Raw genomic sequence first — 19,774 nt, 5'->3', positions numbered from 1 at the left:
ATCTAGAGAAGGATACGCTCTAAGTAGTGGTCCAGTGTGATCAAATTATTCTGATATTGGTTAGTCACATCACACATTATTGATTTTCTTCAACAGCTCATCTGAAATAGTTGGGGTAGTCCTGCTACTATGAGTCACTGAAAACCTAGATATAGGCTGGAAATGCCTGAAAACTCTTAGAAAATTATTACTACATATTCCTTCATCTGTTACTTTCCTCTGATTTTACTGAAATCATATTGTTCCAAATTCAAGGATATGACTTAACCAGCTAGGGCACTTACATATATATTATTTTATGACTACCAGTTTCTGGTAGAGAGCAGAGCCGGCACAGGTAGCAGTGGCTACACTACCAAACAGGTTCCCCACCCTGGGCGTGACACACAGGGGTAAGTGCACTGTAAGATGAATAAAGGAAGGAAGGCTGGGACAATTCATGCTAGTTCCTGAATTTCTCACCTGAGGAAACATATATAAGGCGTAGCGTATACTCCAAAAGTCAAAAGGAAACACTCCAAAAAGAAAAGAAATGGTACATAATTATAATTAAATAGGATAAATGCTGGCCCTGGCCAGGTAGCTCAGTTGGTTAGAGTGTTGACCTGATACGCCAAGGTAGCAGGTTCACTCTCCAGTCAGGGCACATACAAGAAGCAACCAATGAATACATAAATAAGTGGGAAAAGAGATTGACATTTCTTTCTCTCTCTCCTCCCCCCATCCTCCCTCCCTTCCTCTCTTTCTCTAAAATCAATTTAAAAAAAGATAAATGCTTTTGGAAAATATACAAATCTGAAAGTAGTTATATAAATGGACTTAGAAATAACAAGGGACTGAGGCTGCCTGATCTATGTTCTCAGTGGAAAAGGCGATCCTGGCTGGGACCTGGTGTGTAAAGGAGAGAAGATTCCAAGCCTCGTTTTAATAATGAGGAGGAGAGCACAGGATGAGGCCTTCACTCTCCAGGCCCACATAGCCACGGGGAGTTACATAACATTTCTTCACCGCTCATACGAAGGATGCCCTTCCCTCTCAGAGGAGAAAGATTAGGGCTGGGACTGTGGGCCTTATTGTCCTTCAGCCCCTTTTCCTGCCAAGAATGAATGACGTCAGATTTCTCTTCAGATCTAGCTTAATCTGTTATGTTATTACATGGGGAGATGCTTGTCCAAAAACATTTCTTCTTTTTATAAACTTGAAATTCTTTCAACAGGGAGCAAAGCTTTATCATCACCTAATAATTCATCCACTGCCTCACTAAAAAATAAATAAATGTTATGCTCAACATCTATCGCACCAACCTGGCCATTGGAACCACACAGTGAGTCCTCATCAGGGCTTATTTTTCAAAGTGCACTAATGACTCATAAACACTGACATGTTCTGTAGCTGCTTGCTGTGTGTTCCCTTTGTCTACATTAGTTATTGTGCATGCAGGCTTGGCAAGATAAAAGTCCTCACAATACCTAACAAAATTTTCCACCCAGTACTTACTGAAAATAATGCAATATTGATATTGCTACTAAAGAAAAATCATGTGCTCTTGAAATAGGTCACAGTTGCATATTCATAGTGGCCCATGGAACTGAATAGTTTAATGCAGAATATCTGCTTAATAGATATATTTATAATCAGTCACATTCCAGAAAGAATTTAAGGTGGCATATAAAGATCCTTAAAAATACAGTAAGCAAGCATAAATTAAATGGAGGAATAAAAAAGCACAAACACGGTGGAGTTACACTTTGTACTTAAGGTAACAAGTTTAACTCTAAATATGTATGGGTGAACGGACAGAAACATGGAGGTGTAATGGGGCCATGCATTTACCTTGACTAATTAGGCTTGCAAAAAGAGGACGACATGGTGATTCGTAGTCAACCTCATTTAGCATATTTAAGTATACAATGGAGACCTCTCCCCTTTACATATCATTTTGCAGTATACAAAGAAGGTTTAATACATTCATTTTCTGGTCTCAGTAAGTCTGTAGTAGAAATGAGGACACAGTCTCATAAGAAAGAGTAATTTTGCCATGATAAGTTGCCTTCGGCAGGCTGTAAGTAACACCGAATATTTTCAAGATGACTTAACACCTGATGAAGCAGAATTAAAGGACCTATTACAGGAAGTCTCCACATGGCCCTGCTGACAAACATATTTCTATATTATTATATTTTTAAGGTACCACTTTCAATATGAGGTTGAACCATACGGAATTGCCATTTTGTAAGTCAAAAATGGTTAAACATCAGACATTTCAAAGGCTCACCCTCGTAGTTTGGGTGTCAGTGAAAACAAAACGTGGCATGCCTCTTCTGAAGCATCAGAATTTGCTCACCCTTGCTTGATTTTATAGGGTGTGCCTTATAAATGTTATATCTTTACTACGAAAAAATTGTAAACAAAGACACTCTATTGATTGTCCTTAAATACACTAAGATCCTTTTTCAGAAGGATCTAATTTGTTGTAGCTGATCCTAATTCAGCTACGACAAACTCTGGATTCTGGTACTGTGTTTTCTGTAAGGATTTTTATAGGACAGATATGGAAGACTATTTCATATAGAAGAGTAAAGAATTTGGACACAGAAGTCACCTTAACTATGCTGGAATCCTGGTGCAAACTGGTTATGTGACACCAGATTTCAGAAATGTCTACATCAGGTGCCTCACCTATAAATGGAAAATAATGTTATTATGTTGTCTAACAACAAATGCTACATAACTGAGCATTTATCTCTTTCTGTTTTGCTCCAGAAAACTCACACCCAAGTTGGAAGCTTAGTTTCACAACCCACTTTGACCCTTGTCTACATATTAATATTATTTCTTCTGGCTTTCATTTATGACTTCTTTATACTAGTTATCTATTTCTTCATTATTATACTCTTATGAGATAGAGTGTTTTTATTATTATCTCAAATCTTATATGGTACAAATTAGGTTAAACAGTAATTAATGAATACATAAATAATACACTAACTCTGAAAATGTTCACTGAAGGGGCTTTCTACGAGGAAATATTTGTTAGGTTAATTTTAAAATGCATGTCAGCTCAAGTATGAGAAAGCACTGACTATGGGGTGCAACAACGGCAATGAATTATTTCCCCCTCCCACTAGGGGGGAAAAAGCAATTTCAATTGAAAATAAATACTGAATTACAAAATATTAATAAACTTTATGTTCAACAAGTACTTCTACAAACTAAAGTTCAAAGAAATTAAACAGTATAAAGAGAATAAACCAATACTAAATGATGTTAAGCTATAATACTCCCAAATACAAATATATGTATTGTAGTTATTTGTGGGATGGTAAAATTCATATATGCAAATCAAAACAGCATTTGCCCTATTAGTAAAAGCACGTTAATAATAATGTTGTTTTTAAAACAGTGCAATTGATACTATATATTATAACAATTATTCCATTGAAATATATCAATTCTGGAGGCACTTGCACCTAAAAATATCTATATATTTTATGACACCAACATAGGATAATTAGATCAAAACCATAAATAAATGTAATGATAAGATGCATTACTTTCTAGAAACACAGAAGCTATGAAGTCTACCTTTATAAGAAAGAAACAAATAAATGAAAAACTTAAAAGAAAATTATTGTAGTCACTATAGGGCTCATACTCTGTGATTCTAAATTAAGTCAAAGGGCAGATGACAGGCTCAGTTCTACCACAAAAATGAGTCCCATAATGATAGGCAGACTGTAATTTGTGCTTCTGGTCAGTTGTGTGTATGTATGTGTATATGTGTATATATATATATATTAGAAACAAACGCACAGATTCCATGAGAGCTAAATAGCAATAACAATAATAAGTCCAGAAATCTGTAGGATAAAAAAACTGTAGTACTAAATGTATGTTCTTTCTGATTATTCTAAAAAACATGAATGATCTCACTCAAGATGCATTTTAGATAAGACCTTAGCATACTTTCAAGATAGAAAAGAAAGACATTTGATAACCTATCACTCCTGTTTCCTCTGTCCCTAAAGTCATTTCTTAATTATTGCAATTTTTTCCTCCTTCCCCTCATTAGAAATGCTATAAATTTAATTCTGGATGCTGCCTACATTCTCCCTTTGAACGAGAGGCCTAATACTCCCAGGTGCCAGGAGTACTGCCTACTGGAACTTACCACCAAGTCTCTTCCAGGAATCACCCTGAACTCAAGGGAGCTGTCTCATCCAAGGTCACACTCCCTCCTGGGGGCACCCCTACCCAAGGTCTGGCTGATACAGAGTACAAAGGCCTCTGCTTCAGATCAGACATATCAACTGCAGAGCTTCCACTGGAAATGGCTGAGCCCACTCTCCAACCACAGTGCAATTCAGCCACACCCTCTGCCTAATCCTGCTGCTCTTACTCCCTTGGGGACACTGTCAGAGGCAAGTCCTAATAAGCCTCCTGTAGACGAAACTACATCATCTGAGGAACATGAATTATGATACTATAAACAAATAAGTAGCAATGTTTGATATAATTTAATTTAAAAGAAATTAAACAAAGGTGTAATCAGTATAATCTTTAAGAAAGTTTTGCTAGGAAGAGACAAAACTCCAAGCAGAAATTAAGGGCCACAAACTTGTGAACAAAGAATCGCCATTGTCACCTAGACAATTTTATAGTATATGACTACTTTGCAAATGGAAACACACACGTGACAACACATGAGATGTTCAAATGAGGAGAACAATAAAAGGCAATGTGAAAATCTTACCTAGTCAAAACAGAACCAATGTTAATGCGCTACTACTAGTGAAATAACAGATGTTTCAGTTCCTGTTAAGGTACTGAACCAGCAAGAAACGAGCTCTGGGTGCAGGGTTGCTCTCTGCCTAGGTTCTTTCAAAGGGAAAGTGAGGTTATCTACTAACAAGGGCCCTTTGCTTTGCTTCCTTTTAATTCTGATTGTACTATAATTTCACAGGAACAGAATCAAACTCTGAGGGCAAAATTCTATTAAAATAATAGGCATAATCATATGAAAACAGAAACATTTTGACTCTTTCATAAATTTATGGTGCTTCCATATCTGTAATGCTTTTCCATAATACTATGTTCAGGATTACTTAGCAAAGATTCAGAGCAGAATAGAAGGGATTAGTTTAGGGATGTATCCATAGAAGAGTGAACTAAAAAGATGAAATCCTTTCCGTAGAAAAAGGAAAAGCTGAAAATGAGATAATGAAGTGTTAAAATTATATATAAAGTGTATTATTTTTCAGTACTGCCTCAGCATACCAAATCCCCTAATATGCCACTTCTCTCTTACATCTGTATTCTCTTTTTCTCATTGGATCATACCCTTTAACATTCAAAGGCTCTAGGATCACCTGTCATTCATCTGAAAAGACTCCCTTCAGCTTCTAAAAAAGTTATAATTACACCCTGTATCTCTGCTCCACTACTGTCCATAACAACCTACTCAAGGGACTGCCAATCCCACTTCCTGATGAACCTGCTCCCGCCACCGTGACTAGTGACCACACTGCTACTGAAGCTATTGGGTTCTTTCATCCCAGCCTATTTCCCTTCTCAGCATCAACAGAACATCCCTACCTATTTTAAAAATATTCTGCTTTTGTTTTCTGTGACACCAAACTCTCTGGATTTTCTCCATAACCTCGTGGCAGCTCGTCTTCCTTTAGGTCTCCTCATTTATACATTTGTCTGTTTGCCCATTCATTTAATTTGGCAGAATGGAGTCTGGAGATACAATAGTGAACAATGCCATATTGCTCCTGCTTTCAGAGTCCTTTACACCTTCTCCAATTGCATTTCACGTAATTTTTTCCAAATATCACTATACTGCTGCAGGTACCTTTTCTCTGTATCCTTCAACTATGCAAAATTCCTCCTATCTCAAAACTTTTACATAGATTCTGTCCTCTTCATGGAGAATTTTACCCCAGCCGGACCATCCCTAAAACAGACTCTATGTCATCTCCTGAGAGAAACTTGCCCTGGGACTCCTCTCTCAATCAGCATATCCTCTTACCTCACTGCGCCCAACTCTTTCCTATCTTAAAAGCCCAACAAAATACCTGGCACACTTTTCTCCCTAAAATAAATGAGACTAAATCAAAACAAAACAAACAGCTGCTATTTCACTATTGATGTAAGATGTGGTTTAGGTGAGAAATGCAAAGAGCTTCTTAAGTGATTTAAATTGACAAATTAAAGAATCGTAATTAACTTTTGCTAAAGTTAACATCGGGAAAGATAACTAGGCTTTTCAATATCACATACGGTTCAAACCCAGGTAATTTGACTCTAGATCCTATAGCTCAATAGGGCTACCTATCCTTCACTGTATACACACAGCATTTTCCAGCCAAAACACTCTACTCCAATGGCAACCGAAGCATTACAGAGAATCTCAGAGAGCTCAGTAAGTCCTTGCAGGTCTCAGAAACGTCATGCTTTAGAAGGTCAAGCAGAGAGCAGTGACAGTTAAGACACCAGACTCTCTCAGAGGAGAGCCCAGCCGCTACCCCACATCGGCCCTCTTCTTTGGAAATGAAGAATGACTGAGACAGATACAAAGCCAAGTTTCACCTACAAAGTATTATTAACCATAGACATTCTGGAGGACTTAGCTAAAAAGACAGCAACCTTTCAAAACTCTAGCTACTTTTTCAAAGAAAAGCAATCTACAAGATTACTACTTTTAAAACCAGAAGATTTCCCAGGACATTTTCCACCATAGGAAAGTTTATTATTCTCTCCATTTATTTTACATATAAATAAATAAAATTGCATATATTTTTTTTCTGTGGAAGCCTCTAATATATGTGAAAGTATTTCCCAAATGTCCGAAAGCATACAAGCCAGTCTTAGAATCTTAAACAGAAGCAGTCTGTGAGGGGTAGAGAGAGGGCAGGGAGGGCGAGGCTGGCACTGCGGTACATGTCAGATCAGGTTTCTGCTTCAACTGCAATGTTCTCATTTCTCTCAGAGGCGAATGAACTGAATCATGTACTGCTTATGTAACTCTAATGAAATAAATTAAACATGAAAATTAATGTTTGAAGATGAGGAGAAGTAGGCTGCCCAATCAGATTCAAGTCACAGCAATCAGCCTCAGTATGTTCTCTGTTGTAACAGTGTCCTCCCAGACCTTTCCAGCAGAGCCGTGCGAAAGGATCTGCTGCCAAAGACGTCTTTCCACCAGTTTCTGACTCTGACTCAGGGAAACCCCAAGGAAGCCTTCTCTTTGGACTGCACATATCTCCGGAGGATTTCTCACAGGATGCGCTAACAATAGAAACTGTTCTTGGTTATAATACAGACCCAGCAGGATGTTCAAAATGCCACTGGCCACTCGGTGGCCCTGCCTGTGGCAGCCGGCTGGTAGGCACCGTGGGAGCCATATGGAGATGGCTAAAATGGGAAGCAAAGCAGCAGGTTCTGAGGCCACGGAGCCCCTTGCCATGACCACTATCTGTGTAGGAATATTCACAATCCATGGCAACATACCCAATAAGATTTAAATATATGCTGCAGACCTCCTTTTTTTTACTTCTTTGATTGGCACCTGAAATAACTACATTTAAAAGGAAAAAAATACGTAAGAAGAAAAGCATCCATTCAGGCCATACTTTGCTCGGCTGAATTACTATTCTGTAGTTACTAATGTTGTAATCAGATGGTTTTAAAATGCAGTGTAAATGCCTTATAATTGCCAACGTACAGGTACTTACCGCCAGGGGATAATATCAAGAAATAACTTTTTTCTTCTTTCTAACATAAAAATCCTCCGACTTGAACTGTGATGTAGAGTCAGCGTGGGGAAGCAACGGCACTAGCCAGAGAGACCCATCAGGAAAGTGAAAGGCACCTGACAGAAACTCTTCACTCAGGAGAAGAGCACCATCAATTTAAATTTGAGGGATGTTTTAGGTCAGGCTCTCTTGAACAAAAGATACTTGGAGAAAAAAAATGTTATCAACATAATATGTACAGAAATATCTCCCGACTGAATAAAACCAAAATCATTTCAGACTACATAAATGCTATGAAGCCAGTGAGTATGGGATCTTCATAAACCGCAGACCACATAACACACACTGCACTTCTCTCTCCAGGGGTAAACTTCCTAAATAACATATTTGCTTAAAATTCATTGTGTGAAACATGTTGTATTTATTGTATAAATTAATATATACAAACGTGTGTAGATTGTGTAAAAGACTGATGCAATATACTACTAACCTAGGTTTCGAAGTCAGCAACTGGATAAAGATTAACAAAAGAAACAGCGATCAGGAAGGAGTGTGGCCTTGATGCCACTCAACCCAAGCAATTTCCAAAGCAGGTGCCATACTCCGCTACACATACAAAGCCCCTGTCGTCCTTTTCATCGTCAGCATTATAGCATCAGTATTACCAATCACATGTCAATTCTTCATTGATTTACACAAGAGATTATTTCAGAAAGGCACTTCAGTTGAAAATGAGATAGGGCATTTAACATGTTCTCTCTACTTAAAAACAAACAGTTTTGTTTTCTTTGAATACTTCGAGGGTATCAAGGAAGAGTAGGTATGTTCCATATACACACTTTTAGTAAAGAAAATACATCAAACTCCCTTTAATACAAATGTTATAATAGCCTTAAATTTCATACAAAACTGAATTGAAGCCTTGGATTCACTGACTGCCCAAGCATTCTAGATGCCACTTGCCACAGCGGCACTGAGAATCAGTACATCAGTACGCTGGCAATGACACAGTAGAGTCAATCATTATTCATTTATAAAATATTTATTCAACACCTATTATATGCCAGGCAAATTGCTAAATGCTGGACATATGATGATAAATGAAACAGATGTTATCTCCAACCTTATTAGTCTGTCAGTTAAATAAAACCACAAATAATTGTGTAAGTCCAAATTATGATGTATTCTATGAGAAAGGAGAATGCGGTGATATAATAGAGAATATTGGGATGCGGAGGGCAGGGGAAGTGGTCAGTGTCTGGAGGTGAGGAGGAATCAGTGGAAGATGAGGAGGGACTGAACTCCAGGCAGGGGAATCATGTGTGAAGGCCCTAAACCCTGCGAGTATAAAGTATTTTAGAACTGGGAGCATATCAGCATAGCCAGGGTATAATGAGCAAAGGAAAGAGAGTTCCGAGACGAGTTTGGAAAACTAGGCAACACGAAACGGCCATCATGAGAAATGTGTATTTTAGGTTCACCAGGAAGTGACTGGAAGGATATAGGTAGAATGACTTGATCTAAGTCTTAAACAGGCTGTTCAGAGAGTTCCTGTACAAATACCATCTCAATATCACCCTAGGTTTTTTCTCTGTGGCCACAAACCAACCTCCTAGAAGATGAAATTCATCCAACCTTTCCAAACATCTGGGGAGAACAGCCAGAATCAAGTGTCCCAAAGGAAGGTATTTCCATATACCAAGATCTATCAGAGATACCCCAGCTTTACTGCTGTTCTTATGACTGCTGACTTTTTTAGCTGATTGTAGAACCATAGCCAGGCAATTGTGATCTATCATGGATTTGATCTCCCAGAGCCCTTAAAACCATGATGCTCTCAAAGCTGAAGAGAAATGGAACATTAGGCCCAAAAAGTCAGCCACAGCGGATGCAGAAGGGAAGAAGAGTCTGTGAGCATTGTCCCTGCACAGGGACAGCAGGAGGACAGGGCACTGGAAGGGGTTCTGGGTAGAGTCCGAAGCTTGCAACGCTGATCTGCAAGTGATGAAATTCAGCTTAACCGTAGTGGGGAAAGTTGTTGAAACTCCAAAGGTGTCCACAATAATACAGTATCACCTCAAGGCTGTGATGAATAAGACTAAATAATCTAACTGAGGAGTCCAGGATGTCAGACAGATTTCTCTTTCACCAAAGCTGTCAAAAACAACGGTTGTCATTCTCCTAGAAGACGTCTGAAGGGGCAAGTTTCCTCACTTTGACAAGGTAACTTAAATGGCAGGGCATGACACCCCTAGAGCAGTCCTCCTAGGGTTTCGTTTGTGTGTGTGCACCTCGTTCTTTGACACTGCAGGCACTATGTCAAGAGATAATGTTATTTCTCCTCTGTTGCCTAGCTAGAGTTTCAAAGGAATTTGATTTTTCCTCTCATAGGATGAAAGCAAAATCTGAAAAGTCAAATAGCTCCTTAAATACCAAGAAATCCCCAAATAAATACACTAAGTAGAAATTGTGACAGACCTGACTTCTCTAACTAATGAATTAACCAAACATAGGCAATGAGAGTTGGGGAGGAGTTCTAGGGAGAAATTCCAAGAACTCAGAAATAAGAGAAATAAGGTTTCCCTCTGAAAATTAAATTATAAAATCAGCACATAGTAAGTCAGAGAGAGAGATAAGGGTAGTCATTTTGAAAAGCCAAAAATGGCTCTCACACAGACAAAACTGGCTATAGCATGACTGCAGTCGATAACAATGCATAAATCAAAGGAGAAGTCGGCCATGCAAGTTTAGAAAAATGTAGACAACGAACATTCTCAGAGACCCAGTCCAAAGGAGGAAATGCTTTGGCCCAAAGATGTGTTCTTTCTATTCCAAAGGATGGAAAAAAAACTATATACATGAATTAAGTTACCTTGGATTGATGCATTCCACCAAAACTGATTTTATGCAACCTGTACAGGCTTTTAATTATATCCTGGTCTCCCAAATAGTTTGCCTTTAGGGAGAGAACCAGCTCGCCAAAAGATGGTGGTACCTTTGGTAGTCCTATTTCTCATTATAGAGTATTAACACACTGGCATTCTGCTTTTATTCATTAGTTTCTGGGAGCTGGTGTGGAATCCAAAGAGACAAATTCACATTCAGTATGCCCGTAAATGGGGTTCCTGAGACCATAAAGCTGACTACCAGACCTATCACACAATATCACCCTGCACTCTCATCCACGTGGTGTTTCCTTCCAAACAAGAAGGAAAGAGGCAGCCCACACATTTCACAAGGGACGTAACTGAAGGCACAAGGCTCATGTGTGGCAGAACCAGGACCAGAGTCTGGGCTCCCTCATCCATTGCCCACTTTGCATCAGAGAGGTACATGACACACAAATTTTGTGTTGAATCTCTGTCTAAATTCAAGGTGTTAAGATAAACAGGAATCCTCTGAGTAATCTAGGGACCACAGTAAGTAGAATTCATTTATCTACCTGTTTGTCAAATTCCCCCTCACCAACACCAAAGACATCCAATATTCTTCATCTGTGTTGACAAAAGAACATTAAGCCTAAGACAAAAGTCTTACAAAAGTTTATTTGAGCCAAAGTAATGACAATTGGCAGGAAGCAAAATCTCAACAAATTGAGAAAATGCTCTGGAGAATGGCAGTTTTGCAACTTAATTTATACAATCAAAGGAGAAGACTTGAGGGAGGTTACATAAAGTGCATTGGCAGTAGATTAGGGAGGCAAAAGAAAGCGAAGTGGGGAAACCTCTGAGGCTGGATGAACAGTAAAATGAAGAGATACCCACTTCCTGTACATTGGTGGGCACTGGGCAGTTAGCATTTACAGCTCACAGAGGCGCTATGCGGGAAACAAGGTAACAACTGAGAGGTTCTGGGGTCTAGTGTTCCTGTGCTGGTGCCTGCCATTGTGTTTTGAGGGGTCTGGAAAAGAAAATCACTCTGACATTTCAAAGGTATGTTATCTTAGATGCACAAAGACAATAGACAGTTTCAAATGTAAAGACTGACCTTTGACAAGAAAGCTACAGGCCTAGGATGTGACTACCCACCATGACTGGCTTTCAGCTGGGAATTCTGACATTCAGGCCGTCCTAGGCGGTTACTTTGGTCTCTGAGTTTGTAAGGTCCAACTGTACAAATGCATGGAAATTTGCGGGCCTCCCTTGAACTTCTCAGGCTTAGTACATGGCCCTTTTTTTGTCCACATCTGTCCCGCATAAGGCTACTTCTGACAGTTTAAAAAAGTAGTGGCGCCACACCATGACTAACATCCAATATGTGAGTACAGATGGCATTTCATGGGACATGATGCTTTTCTACAAATGATAGGAAGTGAAAAATAATTCTTCAAAGATAACAGGCTCTGTTGCACAATGATAAGCATGCCAGAGAGTAATTTTTCATCTTAGCAATTTCAACTGAGGAGCAGTTCCAGCTGTCAAGGCCCGTCCATTTCTCAGATTCCATTATGAACTGTATTCTGACATACATTAATAAGCTCCTATGTAACACGTGGAATGTTATTATTTAGCACTTAAGTAGCTTTCTGAGAACACAAAGTGTTCTGCCAATCATGACATTTTGCTCACAATACCATCTATTTGGAGGCAGGCATAAATCATTTTCTTACTTTAACAGTTGAGAAACAAACACTAAATTAGTGTAAGTTAAAGACAAAATAATTTAAATAACAAGTCCAGCTAGAATAAAACGTGTTTTTACCTAGTTCTAGCCATTCTACCTTAATAACCTTTTAACCCTTCATGGAATTGCTCTTTTTGAAACCTCCTTTTTGGCTAGTAGAAACCTTACGGATGCACTAGTCCAAACATGTACATGCAGAGCCCAGTGGCATGAACAGGGAATCCACCACCCTGTCATGCCAAAAGCCCAACATGTCAAGCTAGAAGAATATTCTAATAAAATGACTTAAAGTCCTGATACACCATTATAAATTAAATATTACTCAATGTTCTTACAAAATTCCAATTTGGAAAGTTATTCACTCACTGTTAGTGAAAGTTTCTATTGAACAGATAAAATAAAAACGGAACTGTCTTGCTATTTACTGGACAACTTCAATTCACGTGAATTTCCTCCTTCTCTAACTTGAATACTGTAGGGCAAAACTCTGGTGACTTGTACAGTTAACTTTAAAAAATAAAAATTCAACAGCCATTGGTAGCCTAAAATTGACAGCCTCCTCTTTTCAAATTCAAATCCCCTTGCCCCAAAGTAACTAGTGCAGCTACTTAACTATGAAGAATGACAAAAGGAAGGGTTGATGGGTAGAGAAGCCCTGAAGGGGTGTGGGGGGGTGGGGGGCGGTGCTTCAAAGCCATTATTCCCCAAATCCTGTTCTGGGAGAAACAGCCTCAGCAACCCAGCACATTTTACTGCATGTGACTGTATCCAGCTAAAAAATGTCAGTAGCCCGGAATGTTTTGCCATGCATCCTCTGGTAGTCTCAGCCAGTCCTTCTACTCTCACATGATACCAAAAGCATATGGCTGGAAACAGTCCTACAGATGGATGCAGAGAACTCAGCGGAAGCCAGGGGGAAAATCTGGCATGCAGATGTATGATTACACCATTGTGGGCCGGTGCTGCTCGTAAACCATGTGAGTTAAGTATTTACAAGATGAATACAAGAAACATAAAACATGTGAACGCAGAAGACAAGGATTTACTGAGCTACTGCATTTTGCCAGCTAATTAGAAAATCACTATTAGATTCATGGGTAACAAACATAAGACATTGCTATATAATCTAAATCAACAGCCTCTTTTAGAGAAAGCAAGGCCCATCAGTCTATATTTTCAGCTTTACAAATCTTATTTGACTAAGCAAATTAACATCACCATCCAAGGACCATGCAATTTAAGTTACAGGTTATCCAGCAAAAAGCATATAGTAATAAATATTTAAATTCAGACAATGACAAGCCTAGTACCTTTCACTACATTATGGTTTAACTTAATTCATATGCAGCAATTATATATTTAACATATTCACTGCTTGATAAAGCAGGTCATAATCATATATAGCTTTGTCCCCAAACTAATGTTTTAAAACCTAAGAGAATTCCTGTAATGCGAAAAACAGCCAAAGTGCAAAAGTAAAATGTTTGCAGAGGGATGTTACCCATATAAAGCACCATTAAGTAAAGACAAATTTTATAATATAAGAGCATCCTGCATATTTTTTAAAAGCCTGAGCCTACAAATATAGGAATTTAATGATGTAGAGATGGATGATATCATTATTCTAAAGTTTTTCCTTTCTAGTGTAATTTCTAAGGTGACTGAGGCTTCCCGATTTATCATCTGGCTGAAGGAAGCTGATTTTACCATATTGCAGCACACTGCTATTAAAGACAGCAAACTGTCATTAGTTTCCACATATTCTCCTTTAAGTCATTATAGACAGTTAAAAACTGTGTCTAATGACACATAAAAAATAAGCACATCTCTCAGCACACAGGGATTTACATAAGCAGACCGGGGATGATGCAACAAGTAGGAGAAGTCTAGAAGGAACACTCCAGGTGTCACGATATCAGCGTGTGGGTCTCGTCCTCATTCACGGTCTCAGAAGGGTGACAGTGTCTCTGGGCATGGCAGCGCCATATTCCAGGTGGCAGACAGGGGAGAAAAGGGAGGAGAAAGAGAAACAGCATGTGTGGCTTATGTCTGCCACCTTTCAAATGCTTTCCTGCAAGCGCTACCAGTGACTTCTATTTAGAGATCACTGACCTGACTGCATCTCGTTTCAGTCAAAGAACCTGAAAACTAGTTATTTCACGAGCATGTGAGTGCCTCAACCAAAGGCATTCTGACATGGAGGGAGGAAGAGGGCACATGCAGTGTAGGTTGTAACAGATGCACTACTTGTGTCCAGTTGTTACAGTGAATCTGAAAGTATCTACACATAGAAGTTTATCCTGATTCTTTCATCAGGCAATGATTGCTGCCGCCAAACCCTCCAGGTTCAAATGGGCATATTTAACACTCCAGAGGGGCGCAGAAACACTGTTGAGTGTTGTGCCTTTCCCCCGTCATGACCCCCTCCTCAATTCCAAATAAGGGTTATGGATGAGCTGGAGATTTCTGGGAATGTAGGTAAAAGGCTGGAGGCAAAGAAGAACAGGAAAGGCAACAAGCCCTCCTCACTGCACACAGGGTCTACATCAGGCCCACGTTCGTCTTGCGGAAGCATGACTGTAGTTCAGGAGAGGTGGCATCGTCCCCATTCACAAAGGACAAAACAGAAGCTTACACTCTTCACTCAGTAACTTGACTCAGGTCAGACATCTTAAATTGTTTGAACCTGGTACTCTCTGACTTCAAAGTTCAAGTTATATCATAAAGCAAAATGAGATAATAACCGTAACCGAAAAATTGAGTTCCCTCTTTGGGTTTTATATATACATATGTTTGCTTCACATCAATCTAATATCTTACTGCATTGTCTCAATAACTGATACGGAACCAGCATGTTAATTCTGAGTGAATCAAACTTTTCTGTTAGATGATCAAAATAAATTGTTGAGATAGGTCACCTATTCTACATGCAGTCACACATTTGCCACTTTCGCTAACTATCAAGAAACACTGCTCATAAATTAGTAATGATCACTGAAAAGTTTGTTTTATAATTTAAGTTAATGTTTTCTGGACATACGTCATCAAAAATAGAAATATTTTAACGTCCATTTTAGCTTTGGCAGCATAAATATATATAGCATAAAAAGGCCTTAGAGATTGTAAATCTTTACATTCAAGGTTATGAATGTGGAGTATTATGTCTCACAAAAGTGCATTTGTGATATACTGTGGGGATATGTGTCTTTATGTATCTAGTTTCTTCAGGGTTTCTGGATATACTCTCAAAAAAAAAGTAGGCTGATCCTCTGGGACAAATTGTTCAATTTTCAGGTTGGAAATGGAGTAACTACCTGGCTAGATTTAAAAATCAAGAACTTCTCCTTTGAAGTTCTTTAGTCTGTTGTGACCGCTGACAGAAAGTTGAAATGAATGCAATGTCAGACACTGAATTACTTCCCCAAATCTTTCGAAGTTGGCTTGCCTTTTATTGAGGCTGCTAAAATTCTCCCCTTGCAAGCTTGTATTCTGTCTCCCTCATTTTTTTAATCCTTACCCAAGGATAATTTTCATTACTTTTTAGAGAGAGAGGAAGGGATGGAGAAAAGGAGAGAGAGAAACATCCATGTGAGAGAGAAGCATCAATTAGTTGTCTCCCAGACATACCTGGGCCAGGGGTAGTGTACCTGGATGAAGGATGGACCCACAACCTACGTATGTGCCCTGACCGGGAATTGAACCCACAACCCTTAAGTTATGGGACAATATTCCAATCAATGGAGCCACACTGGACAGGGTCCAGTTTGTCTTAAGACCCAACTGTGGTTCAGTGAGATGGGAACACATGGGAAAACTTTTTAAAGAAACTACCAGCCTGCAAGCTCTTTTTACCACTCTTTAGCCTTTTGTTCTCCCTTCTTTCTGCCTGGAGACTGAAGTGACACTGGGGACACAGCATCCACCTTGCCACCATGAGGGAAAAGCCACATGACAAAGAGAAATAGAAACATAAAAATTGCCAGAGTGCGGATGGCACTATGAATCTATTGCTTTAGCCTTGTATAGTCTGCCTCTGAAGGTGCTACACAGGAAAAATCACCACCATCATTTTAAACCACCATTCATCAGGTTTTCTGTAACTTGGACCTGAAACACAGTCCAAACCAACACAAGCCAGGTCAGTTTACACCACATATGCATGCACTGAACATCAGGTCCTATCTCTGACAGAAATTTTTAAACATAATTTAGAAATATCTAATCAAAACATACTTACTGTGTTTTAATTTCCATCTTCAGGGATTTTTTTTCTAACGTAAGATTGTATTTGTCCTTTTCTTATAAGATGAATGAAGACAAAAGGAGTTGTCACTAAAATCTAAAAGCTAATTTTTACCAAAATTCTAAGTTGAAACACAGGTGTGAAGCCAAAGATAATGCACATGGAAACGCCCTGCAGCCTCTGTACTATGTCTGGCTGGCTAGCTAGCTATTTCTTCATTGATTTTTAAGGTACCATTTCTGAGAAAGCAGAAAAAAATGAAAAATATATTTTATGTATATATACATATATAAACACACACATGTAATACTTTCAGAGAAGAAGTAGTAAGTTTAAAAAGTAGGTATTTTATCAGTTTAAAATATATATGACAAATAACTCATGAACAATTTTATGTTGTACAGCTTTTTAGATTACTCAAAGACAAAAGACAACAGATGGTTTCAACCTGTTTAAACCTTTACTCTGTAGCAATATGTTGCAAAAGAAAAATGGAAAATTCCATGACACTTTTTTCATTACAATAATGACACACAACTGCCAAGTGTATGTAACCTTCATCCACCAGTGATGGGCAGTGTGATGGTTTTTATGATGAATAATCTCAAAGCAAATTCTAAGGGTGATTTTTCGGAATTTCAGCTGCAGCTACTCAAGCCCTCTCCATCTGGTAAGTGGTGTGCTAAGGAACCCGTTTGGGAAATCCATTTATTATTCAATACCTGCCCAAGCAGGAGGCATAAGCCATATTCGAACATATTTAAAGTGAGCGACTTCCTGTTAGAGCTCTTATCTATGACTTGGATTGTCTTTATTCCATTTTCTTTGAAACATTTTAATAACCAAATGGATTAGAAATTGTTTTTTTTATTAACAATCCCATTAGTATCTTTTAGACATTACTTTTCCATTAAAATACTTCATTAAGTTTATATTACCTTGCAACTCATTCTAGAAGCCAGAAAAGGGTCTGGAAAGGGAGAAGGAAGAGCTCAGGAGAAGAGGAAAGAGAAAATTAAGTTAATCAGTGGAAATCTTTTTAGCATTATCCTTAAAACTATAGAAATACAGCTTGATTCTCCAGGTAATAGTCCAAATGTCTAGAAAAAATGCTATCTAAAAGCAATACCGGGATCCCTAGGAACCTGGACAGCTGCTCCCATAGAAACTGCCAGTAACAGGCACACATGCTCCTGTCTTCTACCATCAACTACTTCGCCCTGTTCCCATGAGTTAATGCAATCAAATCCTTGAAAATACAGACCATGTCTTCGCCTACGGGTTTGTGACTATGGGCCCTGGAAGATTTAATGTGATCCCAGAATGTGTTACTCTCTGAGACTTACGTCTGAAATGGTTAAGAAGCAGCATGGAAATGCTATAGCCATTGTCACCTCCTTTACAGTCTTGGCTTCAGAGGTGCTCCTTGCAGCCAAAGGGGCCTGCACGGCTGCACGGCAAAGAACCTGGCTCGGTGCCCTCTTCTGACTCCTGCATGAGCTCCTCCCCACTGACCACACCATCACTTTCTTCCACAGACCCAGCCCTTTTAGAACCAAATGTCATTGCCCACGTCAACCCTATGAAGAGTGACTCGCTGCTCCCTTTTGTAACTGGAAGTATCTCACACAGACTGGAGCAAGAGCTTCTTCTCCAAATGCCAACCCAGTGCATGACAGACTACTTCAAAGCAGGCAGTCTTGAGGTAAGCAGCACTTTGGATATGGCCCCACGATTTCCTCAGAAACTTATCGCACCGTGTATAAGAAACGCCTAGTGGGAATTCAAAGAAATTCTTATCATCCCTTTTGGCTGGTCTCCGCCAGGATATGATATGCTGTAAGACTCCAAACGCGCTCCTGATGCTGGTGTGTTGCCAGTAACAGTTTTCCAAGTTGAGATGATGCAACACGGTTGTTTGTTTCCTCCCGCAGAATCAGCACCAAGGCCAGGGCAGAGGGAAGTAGAGAGTGAGCGGCCTGAACCTTTGCCAAATACCACTATCTCCAACAGATGGATTATTTTACAAAACAGATTTTTTTTTCCAAAGAAATGTGAGTCTTACTTGGGTGACAGATCATGAGGCTACCTGAATGCCCATGCCCACGTCCTTCACCTTTCTTCAACAGTGTCACAAGTGTATTTGAGATTTTTCCTGCGATGATTCTGTGTCTGTAACTATTTCTATTAGGGCATTCACAGTATATCAAAAAACTCATTTTTCCTCCCCTTAAAATGATATCATGTAAAGTTATGTCACTTCATAGAAACTGTAAATGAATAGCATAATTTTTAAAACTTTTAAATCCTTTTAAGTAAATATTTTATATACATTGTTTTTGTCCCCTTTTCCCTCATTTCATCAAAAATTAAATACTTTAGTCCCTAGAGTCTAAATTTTTAAAAGAATTTTATGATATTTACAAAAATGCTCAATACTGACATTTTCTAATTTATTCTTAAACTTTGTAGATTTCCTGGTAGGATTTAAGGTAGACTTGAACTAAGATTAACTGAATATATAGCAATTAACTTTTTTTTAACCCAGTGACTGCCTAGTATTTTATTTGTGTGTCTCAACATAACATGGCAAATTGAACGAGGAAAATATTTTTTTAAATCAAAGGATAAATTATACATTAGCTAAGCTACTCATTTCACTAGTTAATATGAGAAGGTTCTTGAATGGCCAGAGAGCCTCCTTGCCTCATAAAACTAGATCTTTTGAATTAAAAAAAAAATCAGCATTAACTCTACAATAGACTCATAGATCACTGGTGCTAGGGAAAAAATCTACTAATTTTATTAGGTCAATGAGAGAAGGCCAGTATGAAACTTTCAACAAAACAAAAACGGCAACATCAGATACTTCAATTATTAAAAAGAACACTGCCTTCCACGGAGATTAACATGCTTGCCCAAGGATAGTAACAAAGCTGGAAGCTAAACCAAGACCTCTGAATTCCCACACCAGGTGGCCTTGCATTTTAAGCACACAGAACCTCTTGATTTATCAGCTGTCTTTCTATTATGGTTTCTGTTTTCTGCCATTTGAAATATTTCTGTCACAGATACAAAATAGAATTAGAACGATTTTCTGCCTCAGTAGTAACAAAGACAATAAGAATATTTAAACCTTGACTGACTA

General features: G+C 38.7%; 1 protein-coding gene across 3 annotated transcripts in view; it reads right to left on the bottom strand.

Moving 5' to 3' along the window:
- Positions 1-19,774, bottom strand: part of PRR16 (proline rich 16) — a 249,921-nt gene that overhangs the window by 200,844 nt on the left and 29,303 nt on the right. The gene's annotated exons all lie outside the window — the stretch shown is intronic.

The sequence above is a fragment of the Desmodus rotundus genome, chromosome 1, assembly GCF_022682495.2.
Source record: "Desmodus rotundus isolate HL8 chromosome 1, HLdesRot8A.1, whole genome shotgun sequence".
NCBI classification, from domain to species: Eukaryota; Metazoa; Chordata; class Mammalia; order Chiroptera; family Phyllostomidae; genus Desmodus; species Desmodus rotundus.
Note: the sequence above shows the minus strand (reverse complement) of the source record. Positions and strands in the feature narration are given on the sequence as shown.